Source organism: Sus scrofa, chromosome 14 (genome assembly GCF_000003025.6).
Source record: "Sus scrofa isolate TJ Tabasco breed Duroc chromosome 14, Sscrofa11.1, whole genome shotgun sequence".
Classification (NCBI taxonomy): domain Eukaryota; kingdom Metazoa; phylum Chordata; class Mammalia; order Artiodactyla; family Suidae; genus Sus; species Sus scrofa.
In genome coordinates this window covers 5627610-5648734 of record NC_010456.5, presented here as the reverse complement: position 1 = coordinate 5648734, position 21125 = coordinate 5627610, and the positions used below count along the sequence as shown (strand labels likewise).

Sequence of the window (21125 nt, the reverse complement as noted above, 5' to 3'; positions counted from 1 at the left end):
ATGCGCGGGCAGCATCCTCAAAGCAATGGCGGAAGGCGCCCAGCGTCGTCTTCGATACTCCCCATCTCCGCGGTGGAGTTTGATCAGCTCAGGATCTGCGAGGTCAGCCCCAAAGGCGACTCAGGGGAACTTTTAGGTAAAGGTGTTTGTGCTTAGAATCTTCCGGGGGTGGGGACTTACTCTCTTTTTTTCGTGTCTATGCCACAAGGAGAGGGACTTCCACTTACCAACTTTTGTATTTCTTAGCCCTTTGCTTCCTATCATATGGGAGGCGTGTAATAAATGCTTATCCTATGGGATACAAGTGTGGGGGGACTCAGGGAAGAGGCGGAAAAGTAAAAGGAAAATGGCCCCAGAACCCTCGTTGCCCCGCCCCCGCCCTTCCAGCTACACCCTTTGTCGGGCAGGGCCCCCTTCTTCAGTCTTAGTTCACAGGACTTGTTAACCAGACAAGTGCACTGCAACAGAATTTCTTTTTTTTTTCTTTTTTCTTTTTTTTTCGCTTTTTAGGGCGGCACCCACAACATATGGAGGTTCCCAGACTAGGGGTCGAATCAGAGCTGTAGCTGCGGGCCTATGCCACAGCCACAGCAACACCAGATCTGAGCCAGGTCTGTGACCTACACCACAGCTCACTGCAATGCAGGATCCTCGATCTCTTGAGTGAGCCAAGGGTTTGAACCTGCATCCTCATGGATACTAGTCAGATTCGTTTCCCCTGAGCCATAACAGGAACTCCCCACTGCAACAGAATTTCTGTTCCATTTTCTAGGTGCTTTGCATCGGGACAGACCTGCAGGACCAGGATGAAGACCCTCTTCACTGTGCACATTTATACCTGAGGGGCCCCCAGAAGGGTAAGTGCTCCTGGGAGAAACTCTTACTCAATCTCATTATTATTCCTTTCTTCAACACATCCTCACTGAGCACTTCCTCAGTGCCAGGTTCTCTTGGGGATTGGTTGGTGGCCAGGGAGACAGTCGCAGGCCTGTTCTTGGGGAGCAGGCATCCAACCAAATTATCAGCTATCTGGATCCAGTTCATTGGGACTCAGGTCACATATATTGGGGAGCAGAAGCAGGGGGTGGTGTGTGTAGGTTTGATACCAAGGGGGAGAGAACCCAGTGCTGGAGAAGTGATGAGAGGAAGGTAGGGACGATTTCTCTTAGTAACTCCCAGGGCTGTGTCCAGCCTCTACTCTGGCACCCGAGTGATTTTCTAAAATGTGCATCTGACTACCTCGGGCTCCTGTGTAAACAGCCACGCTCCTCTCTTCTGTGTGCGTTACAAGCCCTTAGCAGGGCCTGAACCATCCTATCCACCTCATGCCTCTAAAACCCCAGGCCTCACCCCGCACAGGCCAGCAGTTTAGTGTGCTTGTGGCTCCCCAGAGCATCCCCTGAGGTTGCATCCCTCATACCTTTGCTTGGGCATTTTCCTTGGTTTTGAAATGTTTTTATCCCCCTCCATGGTCCCTTGGCTGATGGTTTGTCATCACTTATTGCGTGTGTTGCTGCATCCAGGTAGATCTTCCTCGTTCCTGCAACCTGGGGTAGGGGTACAGCCTTCTCCTAGGGTCTTGCTGAGACCCAGATTCTTATTTAGTGTGTCTGAAATGGGGCCCAAGATTTGCATTTTTTCACAAGCTCCCAGGCAATGCTGATGTTCCTTGTCCTTGGACCGAAAAATAGTCTAGGCTTTTGGAACTGGTTCAGTGTAAAATGCCTAACCTTAACATTTTGGGGGTTGGGGACTCTTTTTGAGAATCAGGCCAAAGTTCCCTTGTGGTGCAGTGGGTTAAGGATCCAGTGTTGCCTCCACCTGCAGCTCAGGTTTGCTCCCTGGCCCAGGAACTTTATCCTGCTGCAGGTGTGGCCAAAAAAAAAAAAAAAAAAAAAAAAAAGAATCAGGTGACTGTTTTGGATACTTCTTTGCAAAATGCACATATACAAACATTTTTGTAATGTTTTCAGAGATTACACTGCCCCTGAAGCTCACCCATGCAGGTCCGGGTTTGAAATCCCCTCCCCAGGGCATCATGCAATGTTTAAATACACAGGCTCCAAAAGTAAATAAATACATTAAATAAATACACGGGCTCATGCTTTCAGAAGCCAGCTTTGCCTCTTAGCTGACTGCCTTCTCTGAGACTTAGTTTCCTCATTAAAAAGTTGTTTAAACTTTTCAAAAAAGATGATACTGATAGTAACTTTCTCAGAGGGTTGTTGTGAAGATTAAAAGTGGTAATGCAAGAAAAGTGCTTAGCCCAGGGGTTGATAAGCTCTTGATAAACATTCTTTTTCCTTGTTATTATTATCATTAATAATTGGTGTGTATGGAGAAGAGCTGCAGTTGGAGGAACTGGGTCCCACAGAGAAAGATAAGCTGAGTGTTCCCTGCTCCCCACCCCGCCCACCCCCCACCCTGGTGAGCTGGGAACCTAGCCTGTGCTCCTTATTTTTCCATGAGGCTTCAGGAGAATGGATCTTGTGTCCAGAGTCACTCAGATTCTAAGCAGCAGAGAGAGTTTTGCAGTGGGCAGGTGTGCTCCATCGCAGGTATTTAATTCTGTATTTCCCTGCATGAAAGTAAATACATGGAGGCAGGGAGAGGTCTTTTTTCCCCCACTTATACACATATTTAAGTAATTTCCCCACATTTTAATAAAACCATATTAACTCTAATTTTCATCATTTTCGGCACTGTTACAAAGCTGCCTGTGAACTTTTCTCAACACATTAGTTGCTTGGGTGGTTAATTATTAGCCATTAATTTTGGTGAGGCATTCTGCAAAGTGACTGCTGCAAAGAGCCATTTACCTGTTTATTCATACTTTCCACCAAAGACCTATTTTTCTTTATAACAAACCCAATATTAAATATGCAGCTAGTTTTATTTATTTATTTTTGCAAAGAAACCCTGACCTGCAAAAGCCCCTTTCTTTTCATGTTGGTTTCAAACTAGTTCATTCAGATATTTTAGCAGTTATGCAAATGAGTTTCCCTTGATTTTAGAGGATTTCTCTAGAATTGATTTTGGGATTCTGTATTAATTACAACTACCCGGGCATAGGGGCTGTCACATAATAGATATATTTAGCAAGAATGACAAGGCTGATAATTATGCACAAGGAGCCTTAGAAAAGGGATTGTTTACTTTGATGTTTAATTTCAGCAGACTTCTTTAGTTTGTTAAACTTAATCAAAAGCAATCAAAATACACTGGTGTGAATTACAGCAAATTAATTTCAAACCAGTGGAAAACATCATGTCTTTCAAATGCGGATATTGAACTGGAACTTTTGAATGAACCACTCAGAGCGGAGAAGAGGCAGGTTTCTAAGTGTGAAACATTTCTCTAGAGTGTGAATTACGATCTGAGCTAGGGCTGGGCGAGATTCCAGAAGGAGCTATGCTCTCAAGAAAGGCTGAAGGCTTAGAAATGACCTTCACTTTGGAACTTAAGGCAAACGTACTCAGTGATTTGGGAAAGTCACTTAAACCCAGCTTTTCAGAACCTCAGTTTCCTGATCTGTTCAACAATCTAATTCTTGCCTTACTGCTATTATTAGTAAAGAACACTTCGCCTTTTTCATATTTATTAAGTGTTTACTCTGTACCAAGTTCTGTGTGTACCCTTATTTCCTTTAAACCTGATATGGCCCCATGAGGTTGGTGCCTCCATTGACTAGATAAGGATTCAGTCCCAAGTCTCTGTGAGCCCAGACACTCTCCCTCCCGCTTATGACTCTGGGGACATTGCCTTTAATTCTGGAGTCTTCTTTAGTTTGACAACTTAATCATGAGCAATCAAAACATGCTTATGAACATATAGAAAATTAATTTCAAGCCAGTGCAAAAGATTATCTTTCCCTGCCATGGAGAATCAAATGAGAAAAGTGGATGTGAAAATATTTGGTAAAACGTTGACTGCGATGCAAATGAACAGCATTCACAGAAAGAGAGCCAGGCTAGCAGCCTGTGCAGAGGCTGGCCCTCCTCGGAGATGAAGACAGTCTACTCCGCCAGCTCATGACTCATTATAGGGCTAGGTTTTATCTGATGAGATTTGTAATTTCATGGGGGTCCATTGAGTCATTCAACATTGATTCGTCAAACACATTTTCTGAGTTTATTTACCAAGATCAAAGTACGTGGAGGGGAACACAGAGTTTGATAGATACGGTGTCGACCCCTCTGGAAGCCCACCTTGTAGAGACAAAGACAAACGCAGACATTGTTCATGGTAATCCAAGGGTTCCCGGAAGACGGTCAGATGATGATTACTTGTCTGGCACTGTCTTGACCATGGAACCTGAATCTGTCCCTTTTATCAGTGTTCTCTCTAGTGCTTGGCATGTAGATTGGCCGAAGAATTTGATACATTTGGTTGAATGAATTATAAAGCGGTCCTGGATATTGGGGTGGGCATCCAGACTGGATAGCAGGCGGTTGAACCTAGTAAAGATTAACCTGATATTTATGGATGGAGAGATTCTGAAGGACCCTCCCCCCCCCCGGGGTGGGGGTGAAGGGACAATGTAAAGTGTGGGAAGGGCATGACTATTGGGTATGGCAGCCACAGGGTGTGTAGATCATAGATTGTGGCCAGGTGTAGGGCTGGGGCTGGGCTTTGGTTCTCAGGCTGCAGAGAGTGAGGTTTATTCTGCAAGTTTTGGAGGAAGAGTGTGCCCTCACCCTGTGGGATGGTCTGTGGTAGTTATTTTGAGGATCAGACTGCCCAGGGCTTGAATCTCTGTTCATTCTTTGCCGGCTGGATTAACTTGAGTGGCATACTTAACTTCTTTTTACCTTGAGTTGTCTAGTGTAAAGTGGAGATGGACATCATCTTTTTTTTTCTTTTCATGGAATTGTTGTGAAAATTACAGGAACTGTTAGGTGTAAAGCATTTAGAACCATGCCAGAAATATAGCCCTGTGTTGGTGCCAGCTTTTATTATTAGTTGGTGTTTGATGGCCCTGTAGGACTCAGGGCTTTGGCACTTGTCGCCCGCGTAACCTTGGCATGATGGTCAAAGCTCTCCAACTCTCACTTTGCTCTTTTGTAAACGGGCACTAGAAGTGCATCTGCCTCTGGAGAGGCTGTGATGCGATAATGCATGTGGTTTCCCCATTGCCTACCTGAGAGCAGGTCCAATGAAACCTAGGTTAAGACCAAACAATGACAGGAAGGTTGGATGAGATGTGAGCCGTGTGGGGCTTGTTTGGAGGCTGCGGGAACTCTCAATATGAGAGGCAGTGAGCGATGCTTCTGTGAAGCTGGAACGGAAGCAGTGACTGGGGCAGTGGAGAGAAAAGTGGAGGGTGAATTTGAGAGACTTGCTGGTTGGAATCTCAAGGCTTATGGGAGGAGAGTGAAGAGGAGGACAGTGAGGTTTCTAAGCTGGTTTGTGTGGGAGTATGTAGGCACATCGACTGAAATGAACTCTGGAGAAGCTGGTCATATGCAGAATGTGGTCGTTGAGGACTGTATGGGGGCCACCAGGTGGAAGAGGCCTGGGTCCCTGAATGACTGCGTGGATCGAGGCTCTCCATTCACCCATACTTGTACTGTGATATGAGTGAGAAGTAAACCTTTACTGTGTTACACTACTTAGATTTCGTGGTTGTTTGTTAACAGTCGTTAGCCTGTGCAGACTCATCCCCACCTCAGAAGTCCTGTCAAGACTGTCCTCATCGTCTCTCCCTGTCCCTTGCATTCCCCGTTTAGACTATTTTATTTTTTATATTTTTAGTAACGCACCAGTGGCATATGAAAGTTCTCAGGCTAGGGGTCAAATCAGAGCTATAGCTGCCAGCCTACGCCACAGCCACAGCCATGACAGATCTGAGCTGCATCTGTGACCTACACCACAGCTCACGGCAATGCCAGCTCCTTAGCCCACTGAGCGAGGCCGGGGATTGAACCTAAGAAATGTGAGCAGGCCCAGGGATTAAACCCACATCTTCACGGACACTATGTCAGGTTCTTTGTTTGTTTGTTTTTTGCTTTTTAGGGCCACACATGCGGCATATAGAGGTTCCCAGGCTAGGGGCTGAATCAGAGCTGCGTCTGTGACCTACACCACAGCTCACAGCAGGTGGATTGCGGCATTGACCGGAATAAGCCAGAGCCCATCCAGCTTATTCTATGTGTGGTGAGTTTGCCTCCATCCCAAGCCTCCTTACCCACCTCAGAGCTGCCCGGGGTGGAAGGCAGCTCCTGCCAAATGCTGGGCAGGAGAATAGCTCCTCTATTCTGGTCATTCCCCCAAAAGAATTTCACCCTGGCCAGAAGCCACGCCCCCCCATCTCCTTGCTCCTAAGCTCCATCTTCTCACTGAGATGCCCTGATCCAGGCCTACTGGGCTCTGATGCTTGTTCTTTTTGCGGGAGCCTCGGCACAGCCCTGCTGGACCCTTCTCCTCTGTGAGTTTTCCTTTTTGCTCAGCACCCAATTCTGGCAGCCAGCAGAGCGCCTTGCTAGCTTTTTTCCTTTACTGCTCTTTGAATGTTTAATAAATTCTTAATTAAAAGCTGGGCACCTCATCTATTTCTGTCAGTTGCTTCTCTGTTGCGAAGAAGAGAGGCTTACTGGAGGGAAGTGTCAGTCCTGCACTCCGCCCTCCTTTAACACTCGCAACCACACATGTGCACGCGCACTTGCACACACACATACACACATACAGACACAGAGCAATAGGCCTCGGCGCTGTATTTACATAATTCTATTGACATTTTGAGGCTAAAATTATGTATGCTACTTTAATTTGCTGTTAAATTAAATTATGAATGTTTGGATCGTGGTAATTTCTTTTGTTCTATGAACAGATTGTTTTATATATCTGCCTATATTACCAAGTTATTAATTTAATGATTTCATAATAGCAGCTCATTCCTCTGGGTAATATAAAGGCTGAAGTGCACGCTCCGTACAGCTCAGGCAGACGCTGCTTGCCCTACGTGAATGGAAGGTTTTAGGAATAAAGATATTAGTTTTGGCAGAATGTTTAAGTGTGCATAGGGAAACTGGAGGGATGTGTCAAGTCAGCTCCAGCTAGCCAATCTCGCTTTAAAAAGGCAGGACATAGTCCATTGCCCAGGAGACTGAATGAAAAATAATTTTCTTAAATAAAGTCAAGCACCTGGCTGAATGCTGGCAAGTCTGAGAGCTGCTGCCTCTCCATTTACTCTCATAGCTCTGGACTCAGTGTCAGTTCAGCTGGGGTCTTTCATTCTGGGGCGGGGGGGGGGGGCGGTCTGTGGGCTGTGACCCTATCAGCATTCTGGATATGTGCTGCCATGGCAACATGGCATTGGCTGCATCATCCCGCTCCTTGCTGGCATCCAGTCCTATTGTAGGGAAAGGGCAAAGGGCCAGATGCTGTGTGGTGAGGGGGAAATAGCATGGATTCTGGATACGGAGGAGCCTTCCTTCATCCCCGGGACTTGTGGCTTGGGCTCTCTGAGCCTCAATCTCCTCATCAGTATAATGGGGCCATTGAGAGCACCCGCTCAACTAACTTTGTAGGCGTTGTATGGCTAAAATAAGAAATGAGATGAGGATGAGAAAATGCTTTGTACTGGTAACAGGGCTCTTGGGGGCTGCTTTGTGTGGGATGTTGGCAGGCACCCTAATGACCACATACAATACTAGCATAACAATCATGGTGTTTCTCCTTCTAGCCCAGGGGAGTCCCTGCTTTCTGGGCTCAATTCCTTCAGTTGACACCAGAGACTTGAACTTAGTGACTTCCAAGTTCCTCCCCACCTCTGATAGATTTGGACTCTATTATTTTTCAGGAGAAACCACAAAATGCTTCATTTCAGTCAGGAAGCCAATGCAGAAGGTGGAGCCTTACTAAGGAGTCAGCATATCCAGCTGTTCAATAAATATCGAGCACCTCTAACTCAACAAGTACTGATTTAGGGTCGCAGATACGACAGTCTCAAACACAAGCACCATTTCTGCCTTCTCCAAGCGGAGAGTCTCATGGGAACAAGATGACTAGACAGGTGATCATGTTACCCTGTGATGATGGGGTGGGAGGGCATGTACCCACCCCAGATGGGGGCCAGGAAAGGGGATGGAACACCTAGTCTGAGGCCTCAAGGGTAACTGTGGATCAGCCATGCAGAAGCAGTAGGAGGGTGGGAAGGACAGAGGCATTTCAGGAAGAGCTAAGAGCATGTGCGAGATGGAGGTAGGAGAGAACAGTGCAGCATGCCTGGGGCATCAAGCCTGGGTGTGTGGGGAGGGTCGTGAAACCCCATGTTGGAAAGATCAGTGGGGGCCATGCGTGGCAGACGTGCAGAACTTCACTGGGCAAAGGGCAGTGGGAAGCTGCTGAAGAAGGGGGACATGATCTGTGCATCAGAAAGGACATCATGGCTGCATGGGGACAGTGGTTTGGAAGATGATCAGAATGGAGGCAGGGGAACCAGTTAGGAGACTACTGTTGGTAATTGTGGTGAGAGATGATGAGGATCTGATTTAGGAAGTGACAAAGCAGTGGGGAGAAATACAGAGTTGCAGGAGGTGCTCAGAAAGTAGGATTGATGAGGTCTCCATTGGGCTGTTGGGTTGGTGGGGACAATAGAGAAGAGCTATGAAGATGGGTCTGCCCTTTGCCCTTCAAGCTCCTTCCTCTTCGGCTGTTCTGTAACTTCTTAAAAGGAAACTACTGCTGAGCCTTTGTCCCATGGCTGATGATGCTGGCGCTTGTGCACATGCATGTGCTTAGATGCCTGTTGACACACGTGTTTCAGCTGCTCTGTGTGCTCAGTAGGGTAGGCAGAAATTATTTCTCTGTGGAGTTGACAGATTGCCAAGTTAGAAACAGTGTCAGTGCTTACACTTTCTTTACTTGCTTTTTTTTTTTTTGACTCTGCGTGTCACCTCTATGAAATATTCCTGATCTCTCCAAGAAAAAAAAAATGTCTTTCTTCTGTACTTTGTCTGCGGCCTTTGTTCTCATTGTTTCTCTGGTTCCATGTTAGTTTCATGCACTGTGCTGCATCTTAATCATTTCTGGATGCCTGGTGACTAGCACCAGATCAAGTGTGGCCGCAGTTGTCATTGTTGCAGCTTTGACGAGCCAGTGGACCCAAGGGCACTGAGTCTGATCCCTCATGAAGGGAGCTGTGGGGCATCCTTCCCACCTTCTCCCAGCAAAGCCCTAGCTCTCTTGCCTTGAGATGTGAGACACTAGGGCACCACGATCTGATGTCCAGCATCCTCCCCAGTTATAGAAGAGCCAAGGCCAAGACTCTTTGAGGGCCACAGAGGAGAATTACAGAGTTGTAGCTTTGTAAATGCAAATTAGTGTTGGCTGACTCGGCTGGAGGTGGGCAGGATGGAGACAGAAAGGGAAAGAGAGAAGGAGGGTTGGTGTTGGCTCAGGCGGGAGGGGGGAGGAGCTATAAGAGAGGGAAGGATGCCTGCTTAGGCCCAACCTGGAGTGATGGTAGAAAATAGAAAAGGGCAGGGACGGTGACCAAGAGGGTTTGGAAGAACTAAGGGTGAGCTGGGAGCTGGTCCTGGAACAGAAGATCAGCAGTGAAAGGGGAGCTTCCTAAACACATAGGGGAAGAAGTCAGTGGAGGATTTGCCAACTAAAATCGGGGTGGTGAGTAGAGAACTATGGTTTTTAGGGGATTGGGGGTGGCAGTGAATAGGAGGGAGCCTGCATTGTAGGATCCACAGGACAAGATATGTTTGTTTCATTCATGGCTGTGCACCAGTGCCCAAGGTTGGCATTTCACTGGTAGTGAATAAAGGTTGAATGAGTGCTGGGTGCTGTCTTCGAGCACCATGCAGGTGTGGAGGGGAGAGGGTGGCACCATGCAGGTGTGGAGGGAGAAATGTGTAGCCTCTGGCTTCTGGATCCCAGGACTGGCCTGCAGGCGAAGCAGGGTGAGTCAGATTTACAGTACTGGGTTGCATTCCAAGATATTTCTAGCTGGTGCCCCCAGAATCCTCCGCCACTGGTAAATTATTGTTTCTACACTAAATACCATGAATGGAAAGAAGGATGACTCAAAGATTCTTAGAGGAAGGGTACCGGGTAGGAGTCAGGGTCAAGGCTGTGGGTCCGGGTTCTCCTACAGAATGCCACAGCAGGTAGAAGTGCAGGGCTCTTCAGGGAAGTGTAGGGACCTCAACTTTTTAAAAATGTTTTTATTTTATGGCTGCACCCTTGGCACAGGAAAATTCCTGGGCCCAGGGACTGAATCCAAGCTTTCAAGCTGGATCTTTTAACCCACTGCAGCAGGCTGGGGATCAAACCTGCACCTCTGCAGTGGCCTGAGCTACTGCAGGTGGATTCTTAACCCACTGCGCCACAGCAGGAACTCTGGACTTAATTTTTTTTTTTTTTCCTCTTTAGGGTCACACCCACGACATATGGAGGTTCCCAGGCTAGGGATTGAATTGGAGCTGCAGCTGCTGGCTTACACCACAGCCACAGCAACGCCAGATCCTTAACCAGCTGAGTGAGACCAGAGGTCGAACCTGCCTTTTCCTGGGGACTATGTCAGGTTCTTAACCCGCTGAACCACAGTGGGAACTCCCAGCCTTAATTTTTATTGCAAAATGTCTGGTGTCCCTTTGTGCCTCTGGGTGAGAATGAAGGTGGGCACTGATTTGGTTAAAATCTAAGAGCAGGAGAGTCTGCCTTTCTACTGTCTGTCTCTAAACAAAAAAACTTGGAGAGTGTGAGAGGCCATTTGGAGCAATTTGAAGCCTGGAGCCCTGGGCTATTTAATGTTTCCAGCAATGAACTACATGATGAAACAGAGAGCACGCTCATTAATTTCATAGATGACACCCAGCTGAGGCTGGAGGGGCACCTTGGAGGATTGGATTAGAATTCAAATTGACTCCAGTAGGTCTTAGAGATTGGTCAGGAACCAACCAAATGAGATTCCGGAAGGACAAGGGCAGAGTGAGGGAAAGGCAGCCACACAGATGACAGCAAGGGATGAGTTGCCGAATCCTAATCCTGCCTGAAACCTGAAAACTTCCCTGACCTCCCTGACTGATTCATCAAGGCTGACGTTTGCACACAGCTTACAATGAACTTGCACCGTTCTTTCCTTTGAGCCTTGTGACAACCCCCTGAGAGAGGAATTGTTATGAATAAGTTCATGGGGGTTTTGAGATGTTAAAAAATGTGCCCAAGGCCACAGAGCTGATGGGTGTCAAAGCCGGATGTAAACCCTGTGAGCACTTTCCAGCGCTCCTTTGAGGCCTCCCGTGAGTACGTGACTGTGCCATCTGATCTGAGCTACGAGTCCCTTGATCCTTCCGCCTTCCCCCAGGCTAGCCCCCATCCCCTGCCTGGTGTCGTATTCTCCTCTGGGCAGCCAAGATCCTAGGGCTTATCTGTTCAATCCAGTTCTAACCAGCACCAGTTCTGATCAACAGCCTAGATGCCTGTTGGACTAGACCTGCCCTGATGACCTTGGCATCTTAAGTCAATCCAGCCATCCTCACCTGGCTTGCGGAGCGCTCTGGGAGGGGATTACATTGGGGGGGGGGCTCAGAGCCACTACAGATCCACCAGGCAGGCCCTCAGTTCTGCATGGCAGTGGCCTTTATGTGTCTGATCAGCTCAGCCTCCTCAAGGGCATCACCTCAATACCGGCCCATCTCTTCTTTTCCTCTTCCTCCTCCTTACCTTCCCCTCCCCCTCCCCCTCCTCCCTGCACCCTCCTCCCTCTCCCCTCCTCTCTCCTCCTCCTCCAACCCTCTTTCTCCCTGGAAGATGAGGTTCATCTAGCATCTTCCAGCTCATCCAAGTCTCCATCAGCCCTCACCGCCTCTCCTCCAGGCGCAGAGGAGGCATGATGTTTCTGTCCACTCACCTCTCCTGTGCTGGTAGCCTTTCCAGTCCGCACTCCCCCGAGGCCCTTCCTCACTTCATTGGTTCCTTTCTCGTAGGCCTTAAACAGGGTCCAGCCTGTCCCAGCTTAGAGAACTCTCCCTGGAGGGGTGGGGAGAGCACAGTGGGGTGCTGCGTTGTCCCAGAGATGTTCAGGTTCTTAGGTTAGTGGAGGGCTCATGGGTACCTTACATGGAGTCTGTCATAGGTACCCACTGTTGCATAATTTTAAAAACATCAAATCAAATGAAAACACTCTTTTTCCACCATCTCCCAGGATCTTGCTCTTCCCATCTTAGTGAAGTTCCTTCAAAATCACCTAGCCTCTTACCTCCAACTCCATTTCCTGTTTCCTCTTCCAACTACCTTTCTGATGACAAAAGCCACCCAGGACCCTGATGTGTCCCCTTGCAGCCCACCCCTCACCTGACTTCCCTGTGACAGTAATTAATCCGCTGTCATCTTCTCCTAAAACCCTTTAGGCCTGAGCCGTTGTTCTGTCTTGGTGCTTTTGCCCCCAGCTCTCTTTGGCCAGTGTCTCCTAGTATCTTCGCTGCTTCCTTTTCTTCTGTGGAGCATGTTCACATCTCTAATTTCCCAGAGACCTGTCACTGGGGGAGTTCCCGTCGTGGCGCAGTGGTTAACGAATCCGACTAGGAACCATGAGGTGGCGGGTTTGATCCCTGGCCTTGCTCAGTGGGTTAAGGATCCGGCGTTGCCATGAGCTGTGGTGTGGGTCGCAGATGCGGCTCGGATCCCGCGTTGCTGTGGCTGTGGTGTAGGCAGGTGGCTACAGCTCCGATTAGACCCCTAGCCTGGGAACCTCCATATGCCTTGGGAAGTGGCCCTAGAAAAGGCAGAAAGACCAAAAAGGAAAAAAAAAAAAAAAAAAGAATGTACCTGTGAGTGTTTAGGTTTGTCTTTCCAGGCTCACTGTCCGTTATTTGGGTTGTAGTCCCTAGGCTCTGACACCACGTTTGATGTGAGCTGAATCCCTCACTCATGCTTCCAAGAGCGAGCGCTATTGTGATTTTGGACAAATGTTCTGATACAGTTTGCTCTCTACAAACTGAGGCCATGTTGCATTCTGAAACGGGTTTCTGGAAGGTCCTGTGTGAACCCAAATCCCTCAGATGATGAGGAAGGACTAGCTAGAAATTAGGACTGGTCGGCAGGATGTACCTGGCCCACAGCAGCAGAGTGGGGAGCTGTATTCCCCGGTGGGGTGCGTGCGAGCCTATGCACCCTGGCTGTGCCACGTGCCCTGGGTCTGCTGAGGGTCACCTCACCACTTTCTGTGGCAGCACCTGGTCGTGGGCAGCTGCAGCTGGCCTGGCTGGCCTCGCTAAGGATGATCTCAGGGGGCAGAAGTCATGTTGTCCTGGCCAAGACTGAAGTCCAGGGCCCCACGCGCAGGCGTGGGAGACGAGGCAGCCTCCGCGGCCTCCTGAACAAAGGGGTTGGCAGGCTGCCTGAAGGGCTGCCAGGACATTCCTGTGCCTGTGCTGGGCTGGACTGATGTCGATCCAGCTCCTGGCTCCCCAGGCTGGGTGGGCAGGCCTGCTGGCTGACACTTGGCGCTCCCTGGGTTGCAGGGGGAGCGGGTGGAAGGCCTGGCCCTTGCCCGCCGCTGGATTGGTGGGCCTGGCTGTGGTGGCTGCTGCCCCATCAGTTCTGTGAGTGCCTGTGGGTCTCCTCACCCGCATCCTTTAAAGGTTCAGAGTGTGTTTTCACCTAGAGTTGCAGAACCAGCTGGGGACTCACTTCTGCTCTTTTGTCCTCCAGGCCTGGCTTGGGGGGATTGCTGCAAACTGCCTCCTAGGTGGCTGCCTTCAGTCTCTGTGGGTTTGGCCCAGGCTCTTCCTTTACTGGCTCAGTTGGAATTTTGTGAGCTGCCTGTGGATGGCTCCTTTGGGACCACCGACCTGCAGAACGCCGTGTCCATCTGCCTGTCAGAGGCGCCTCCCCCTTACTCAGAGAAGCCCGGGGCCTGGAGCTCATGGCTACATGACAGGGCGGGTTTGGATACTCGGGCCTTGCCTGGCACTCATCTGACATCGCCTGCTGTTTCTCCAGTGCCGAACTGGCTCCCCGTTCCCTTTGGTTCAGGCACAGCCTACCTTCTGGCCTTTACGTGACCACTGGGCCTGTGCAGTGTGGATAGGACAGGCCCTGGGGAGGAGATGGGCCTGGAAGTGGATCGACAAGACCAGGCAGGATAGGACCAAGGCAAAAGGGAGTTTGGGGCTTCTGGTAATGGGACCTGTCCTGGGAAATGGCATCTCAGCAGCATTCCCATAGCTGCCAATTAGCCATGCCATCCAGGTGAAGGCTGCAGGCAGAGGAGGAGTGTGCCCCCAGGCCACCGAGAGGCCGCCGACACATTTGAAGCTGTGTCGTGTTCAGGCCCTGCTGACTTGTCATCCTCCATGTGTTCTGGCGGGATGAAGACATTGAAGCTTGCCTCCTGCTAATGATCTTCAGCGGAGAACCCAAGCTGGCTTGTGAGGCATACATGTCCCCACGTTGGCACCCAGGCAATTAACTGCTGCGATAATTCTGGGTCTCTGTCCCCAAGGCCCCCCCCCCCCCCAACAAGCGTGTTAAACAAGAGTCTTTACAGGAGAAGGGGAAGTGATTGTCTGGTCTGGCAGGAGCAGTGGCCGGGCCAAGTGATGACAGGGGTCTGAATGAGGGCTGCGTGGTTTTAATCAGGACAGGTGCTGCTCTGGGAGTGGATGTGAGACAGCTCCCACAGAGCACCCCAGGAGCCACAGCACCCTGAGGATAAGTGAGGCTGACATCCAGAAGACAGGATAGTCTCCAGATCACTATCCCCCTGGGGCTTGCCCCAGGCCCTGCCAATTACCTCCCGGCTGGCTGGGCTCTGCTGTCTGCGAGGGGCTTGAACTAGCCTTGTCTGTGGGGTGTCCCATCAGTGAGTTCGAGGTGCTCTGGGCTGGGGGCACTGGGGGTGCTTGAGAGTGACCTCGGGAAGCACGGGTCCCTTGGGGTCCATGTTGCCCCCCCCCCCCCCCCCCGCCAGGGCGAGCTGTTTTTTGTCCTGCCGCAGTGGAGCAGCATCCTTGGCTAATCAGAAGAAGCCACGGCTGACCCTGGGACGCTGGTCCCTGAGGAGAGAACCTATTTTGAGCTGGTGAAATGATTAGCAGTACTAATCACACATTCTCAGCCCAGACCCCGTGGCCTACTTCCCAGCAGCCTCCTGGGCCTGCGCACTCTCTTCTCTCCCATCCTCCTCCTCTCTGTCCAGCCAGTCGCCCTTTCTCCCTCCCTGCTCCCCCCCCCTCCCCATCTTCCTGGGAAAGGAGACCCCACAAGCCTCGGAGGGCTCTAGTCTGCACCTCCGGGAACCCCCAAAGCTTTACCCTGACCCCAGGAATGTATAAAGCTGAATGATCCTGACCCCCTCGTATTTTCTTATAAAGACATTAAGTAGGTATGAAAAAAAGAGTGAGCTTGCCCTCGGCTTATGCCACCTTTCTCAAGGCAGCAGGGGCGGCACCTGCTGAGTGATCCAGGGTAGAGCTGGGCTCCTGGGGCATTTGGAGGAGGTGACCTGTGAGCCTAGGGCCTGACACCTTGGGAAGGTTGGAGCCGTGACTTGGTCCTCTGAGGGCTTGTCTGGCCGACCAGGTGAGGGCTCCATCCTCATTTGCTCACTCGACAAATAGGCAGCAGGCACCTGTTATCTCCCAGGCCCTGTGCCGGATGCCTGCGGAAGTAGAGAGCAAGCAGTGCTGTGAAGGGAAAGAAGATGGTGTTGGAATGAAAATCAATAGGGAACCTGTTCTAGATTGGGGGGTGGGGGCAAGCCTCCCAGAGGCTTGAAGAAAGAGTAAGGATGAGCAGAGCCAAGAGCGGGAGAAGGAGGCTCGGTGGGGGCATGCACAGGGCCTCTGGGGTCGGCAGGAGCTAGGCTCTTGGCAGCTGAAGGAAGGCCTGCATAGCTATGGAGTAGGGAGGCCAGGCTGGTTGGGGGAGGCCAGGCTGGGGAAATGTGGATTTGGTCGTTTGAATCCTGGAGAGGGGCGCCTAGCCTGAGTCTGCTGCCCTTGGATGCATTCCTCCCCCTGGCCCTGCCCTGCCCTGCTCCTCATAGGCTGGGTTTCCCAAGCTCTGGGTCAGCAGGCCTGTAGCTGGCCTCAGCCAATGGGAGACGCTTGCAGGAGATGGCCGCCAGGAGGAAGAAGCTGCGGTGTTTCTCCCTCTCTGCCTAGGGCAGTGTTTCTGACCCCAGCGGCATCTCCTCCAGGTTTCCAGTCCCCAGTGAGTGGGTCCACCAGAAGTCCTGGCCTGCAGGTCACACTGCCCCTGGGCCCTTCAATTCAGCTTCCTCTTTTTCCCACCAGACCAGAATGCTAGTGGCTTCGTGTGGTTGCTAATCTCTGGGTTGTTCCGCTTAGCCTCTTTAAGTTCCTCTGTTTTAAATACTCAGTTATTGAATGTTTACTGTTCTGGGGCACTCAGATGGCTTTAAATACGTGACTTCTTTCTCTCTCTCCCTCTCTTTTTTTTTTAATGGCTGCACCTGTGGCATATGGAAATTCCTGGGCTAAAGGTTGAATCAGAGCTGCAGCTGCCGGCCTGCGCCACAGTCACAGCAACGCAGGATCTAAGCTGTGTCTGCGACCTACACTACAGCTCACAGCAGCTCTGGATCCCTAACCCCCTGAGCGGGGCCCAAACCTGCATCCTCAGGGACACTAGGTTGGGTTCTTAACCTGCTGAACCACGACAGGAACTCTCATATGAACCTCTCTTATAACTCTATGAAGAGAAGGTTATCTTTGGGTACCCATTTTGTAAATAGGAAAACTGGGCCACAGGGTAGAGTAGAGCTAATAATACCACTGGGTGTTGAATCAGGTAGTCTAGCCCTAGGACCTGAGTTTTTAAACTCTGACCTGTAGTTCTATGTTTTTCTTGGACCAGACCCTGAATGTTGGGCTGGACTGGCAAAATCCAATTATGTGCAAGATTCTAGAGTAAGACTCGAGATGGAATCAGGGGTGCCTCTGTACGGGTTCTGTGATCTTGCTCTAGTCACTCTAGGTGAGCTTCAGTCTGCCCATCTATCATCTGGGGGTAATAATGGAACTTGGGTCAGAGGGCTTTTGTAGGATCAAATGAAATGATGCACATAAAGCAGTTGCCTCAGAGCCTGGCATGTAGTAAGTGCTTGATAAAGCTCAGCTTTTATTCTTGTTCTGAATTTTACACTCCTGTTCCATTCCAGGAGCCCAGCAGATGCAGTGGGGCAGCTGGATCCTAGGCCAGGTGGGACAGAGGCACTATTAGGACCGGGGGTGGGTGCCTGGGTCTGAGGCCTTGGCTCTACAGATATCCCTGGGGGGGAGTTCCCTTTGTGGCTCAGCAGTTAATGAACCCGACTAGGATCCATGAGGACGAGGGTTCAATCCCTGGCCTCGCTCAGTGGGTTAAGGATCAGGTAGGTGTTGCCGTGAGCTGTGGTGTAGGTTGCAGACATGGGTCAGATCCTATGTTGCTGTGGCTGTGGTGTAGGCCAGCAGCCTCAGCTCTGATTTGACCCCTCGCCTGGGAACCTCCGTATGCCACAGTTGTGGCCCTAAAAAGCAAAAATAAATAAATAAATAAATAAAAGATATCCTTGGGTTTCTAGGTTGCTCTGTCCTTGGCTCTAGCCTTTTTCTTGTTCTAGGGGAAATTTCCCAGAAGCCTCCTCTCTCCATAGACTTCTGTACCATGGGAGGCTTTCTGTGGCCCTGAAAGGCCTTTGCTAGACTAAATTAGGGTGGGAACCCCCAGGCCCAGATCATTGGGACAGTTTCAGCTTGCTAAATTTGAAGCGGTCCCTTTTTCTCTTCTGTTTTGAGTCTCAACCAAATATGGAGCACACACAGGTACATTCACACACTCACATTCTCACACACACACACACACACTCACCACTAAAATCAATGATCTGGTAACAAACTTCAGTGAATTGCTGAGCCTTGAACAATTTCGCCTGGCTGATGAAGATCCCAAATAATTTCCATTCTAATCTATGTTGCTTGACTTCTAAGGAGGTAATGGTCCCTTTGGTGACACGCCGTCCTTTCTGTACACAATTTATGACTATGACTTGCCTTCCTGAACTGCTACAAAGTGTGGAGGAAAAACATCCTTTGAATGACTGCTCACCCCTCCTCGCCAAGTTGGTGGGCATCAGGGCAGCCATGCTGGTGGCTGGGTCAGGGGAGGGCAGGGAGAGGTAGCAGGGAGAAGAGAGTCTGAACTCAACACCCAAAAGATGGTGATGATCCTCAAGAGTCCTATGAGCTAATATTCATACACTTACAAATCGCAAAGCACCTTGGCAAGCATAATTTTCATTTCATCTTGTTATGACCTGTCATTTTACAGGAGATGAGATTTCTGCTAGGTGACTGGTCTGGGGACACCCATTTAATTAGCAGAGGTACAGTCACAAGTTCACACCAGATCTTCTGACTGCTGTATGGTATTTCTGATGGTTACAAGAGGTGAGGAGGTTTGCAGGCCTTTATCAGGTATGTAGTAGTTGGCTCAGGTGGTTGGAGTCTTCTTGGCTGCGTAGAACATGGCTTAAGGTCATACGGTTAGTCCTTGAGTCACATGATTGGCCTTGAACTGAGACCCAATCAGGTCTGGCCAATTAACTTGAAGGCTGTGATATCTCAGGAGAAGGGACGGGCTCCGAGTGAATTGGTTCATGTGAGTTTGTGTTCTTTGCCAAGTGGCTCAGAGCAAACACATTGCCAAGCTTGGGAAGTCTTTTAACCTCTAAGTCTTAACTCCTTCCTCATCTATAGTTGGGATTACAGCAATCAAGTCCTGGTAAGAACTAAATGAAATAATCGTGGAAATGAAAGAGCTTCCTAAGTGGTAAAGAGCCAAAGAAACGTAAAGGAATCTTATTGTATCTTCCATCACCACCACCTCTACCACCACCATCACCACCTTCTCCTCCATCATCACCATCATTACCACCTCCTCTGCCACCATCATCACCACCACCTTCTCCACCATCACCATCTTCTCCTCCACCATCATCACCACCACCTCCTCCACCACCATCATCACTACTTCCACCACCACCTCCTCCACCGTCATCACCACCTTCTCCACCATCACCACCACCGCCATCACCACCACCTCCTACACCACCGTTATCACCACTTCCATCACCACTTCCTCCACCACCATCACCACCACCACCTCCACCACCTTCACCACCTTCTCCACCATCATCACCACCATCATCACCACTTCCTCCACCATCACCACCTTCTCCTCCATCATCACCACCATCACCACTTCCTCTACCACCATCATCACCACCACCTTCTCCACCATCACCACCTTCTCCTCCACCATCATCACCACCTCCTCTACCACCATCATCACCACCAACGCCATCACCACCACCTCCTACACCACCATCATCACCACTTCCACCACCACCTCCTCCACCGTCATCACCACCTCCTTCACCATCATCACCACCACCGCCATCACCACCACCTCCTACACCACCGTTATCACCACTTCCATCACCACTTCCTCCACCATCACCACCTTCTCCTCCATCATCACCACCATCACCACCTCCTCTACCACCATCATCACCATCACCTTCTCCACCATCACCACCTTCTCCTCCACCATCTTCACCACCACCACCATCACCACCACCTCCTACACCACCATCATCACCACCACCATCACCTCCTTTACCATCATCACCACCACCACTTCCACCACCACCTCCTCCACCACCATCATCACCACTTCCATCACCACTTCCTCCACCACCATCACCACCACCTCCTCCACCATCATCACCACCACCATTACCACTATCACTATCATCTCATCATGATCTGGTAAGAAGGAGAGCATATATAAAAATTTACTAAAAGTATGAAGCAGCACAGAACTATCTAGGGAGCTTATTAAAAATGTGTCTTTCTGGAGTTCCCTGGCGGCTCAGAGGTTTAAAGATCCGGTGTTGTAACTGCTGTGGCTCTGCTTACAGCTGTGACGTGGGTTTGATTCTGGCCCGAGAACTTCCACATGCCTCCATTGTAGCTGAAAGTAAATAAATAAATAAAATGTGTCTTCCTGGCCACATTCCCAGAGATCCTGAGAGAGATCTCAGTGGAATCCAGAAATCTTCTTTAACAAACACCTTGGGGTGATTTTGTTGCAGGCTGTGTGTGGATCATACCTTAAGAACCATAGCTTTAGAGCTGTAGGGTAAAAAAAAAAAAAAGAGAGATTTTCTGTCACACAGGGTTTATGATGTGATGCTTGTGAAGCCTATAAGCCCATGATGATATGTGTAAAGAGTCTAGAACCTTGGACAGGGGTCCATCAGTGTCAGTGCTGAGGTCACCGACAGTGTGGTCCACCCACCACCATTCAGAGGCAGGAACAGCCTCCCCACATTTTGTGGTCTTGCTCTGTCTAGTCTTAGCCACCTGTGGTGAGCCGGGTAGAACACACATATCTAACACACCCCTGTGGACTTGGGTCTTGGGATTGAGACAGCAGTGCTAAGACAAAAGAAGTATTTATTGATGCTTATGTAGCACAAAGCAGTTAATGAGCTGAAATTATATCACTCAAAATGAAGTTGACAACTCTGGACTTCATGAGCTGGAGCAAATCTCTTTTATGGCTCCTGGGGAGCTCCCCCCGCCCCCACCAGCCCCCCCACCAGCTCTTCTCTGCCGGCTATCAGGGGCCAGTGCTGCTCTGTTCCAGACGATTCCAGATTGCTCCTCAAGTTGCCACTGGTGAATTGACTTTGGAAGTTGCCTTTTGTAAAGAGTCAGACCGATTTTGCTTCAGAAAACGCTTGGGTTATATATGAGAAAACACACCTAAGCAAAATGCCTAGCAGAGTCTAGGGCGGCCTGCAGGAGAAATTTGGATTTATTTGGGTCTGTGGAGTCGGAAACTATGCAGCAGATCAAATTGGTATCTGCTGATTTGCATGATAGCGAGAATCTTCTCGGGGATGGGGAAACACCCCAGCCATGTCTGAATTTGGGTGTCTGGTAAACTGAAAGTGGGTGCCAGGCAGCGAACAAATTACTGGGGCAAACGGATACCTCTTGAAAGAACCTGGCTGGTAGGATCACAGAAAGGGACTCAGAGGCAGACCTGAAGCTCAGGGACCACTGAGTGTTCTGGTAAGTGTCAGGCTG

At 49.9% G+C, this 21125-nt stretch overlaps 1 long non-coding RNA gene across 1 annotated transcript in view; it reads left to right on the top strand.

Annotated features, from left to right (window-relative positions):
- The window catches only part of LOC102166756, a 67144-nt gene continuing 46026 nt past the window's right edge, over nt 8-21125 (top strand). Inside the window, exons 1-2 of the long non-coding RNA XR_299385.3 lie at nt 8-136; nt 773-857. This is a non-coding gene — a long non-coding RNA (uncharacterized LOC102166756). The remainder of the gene's footprint in view (nt 137-772; nt 858-21125) is intronic.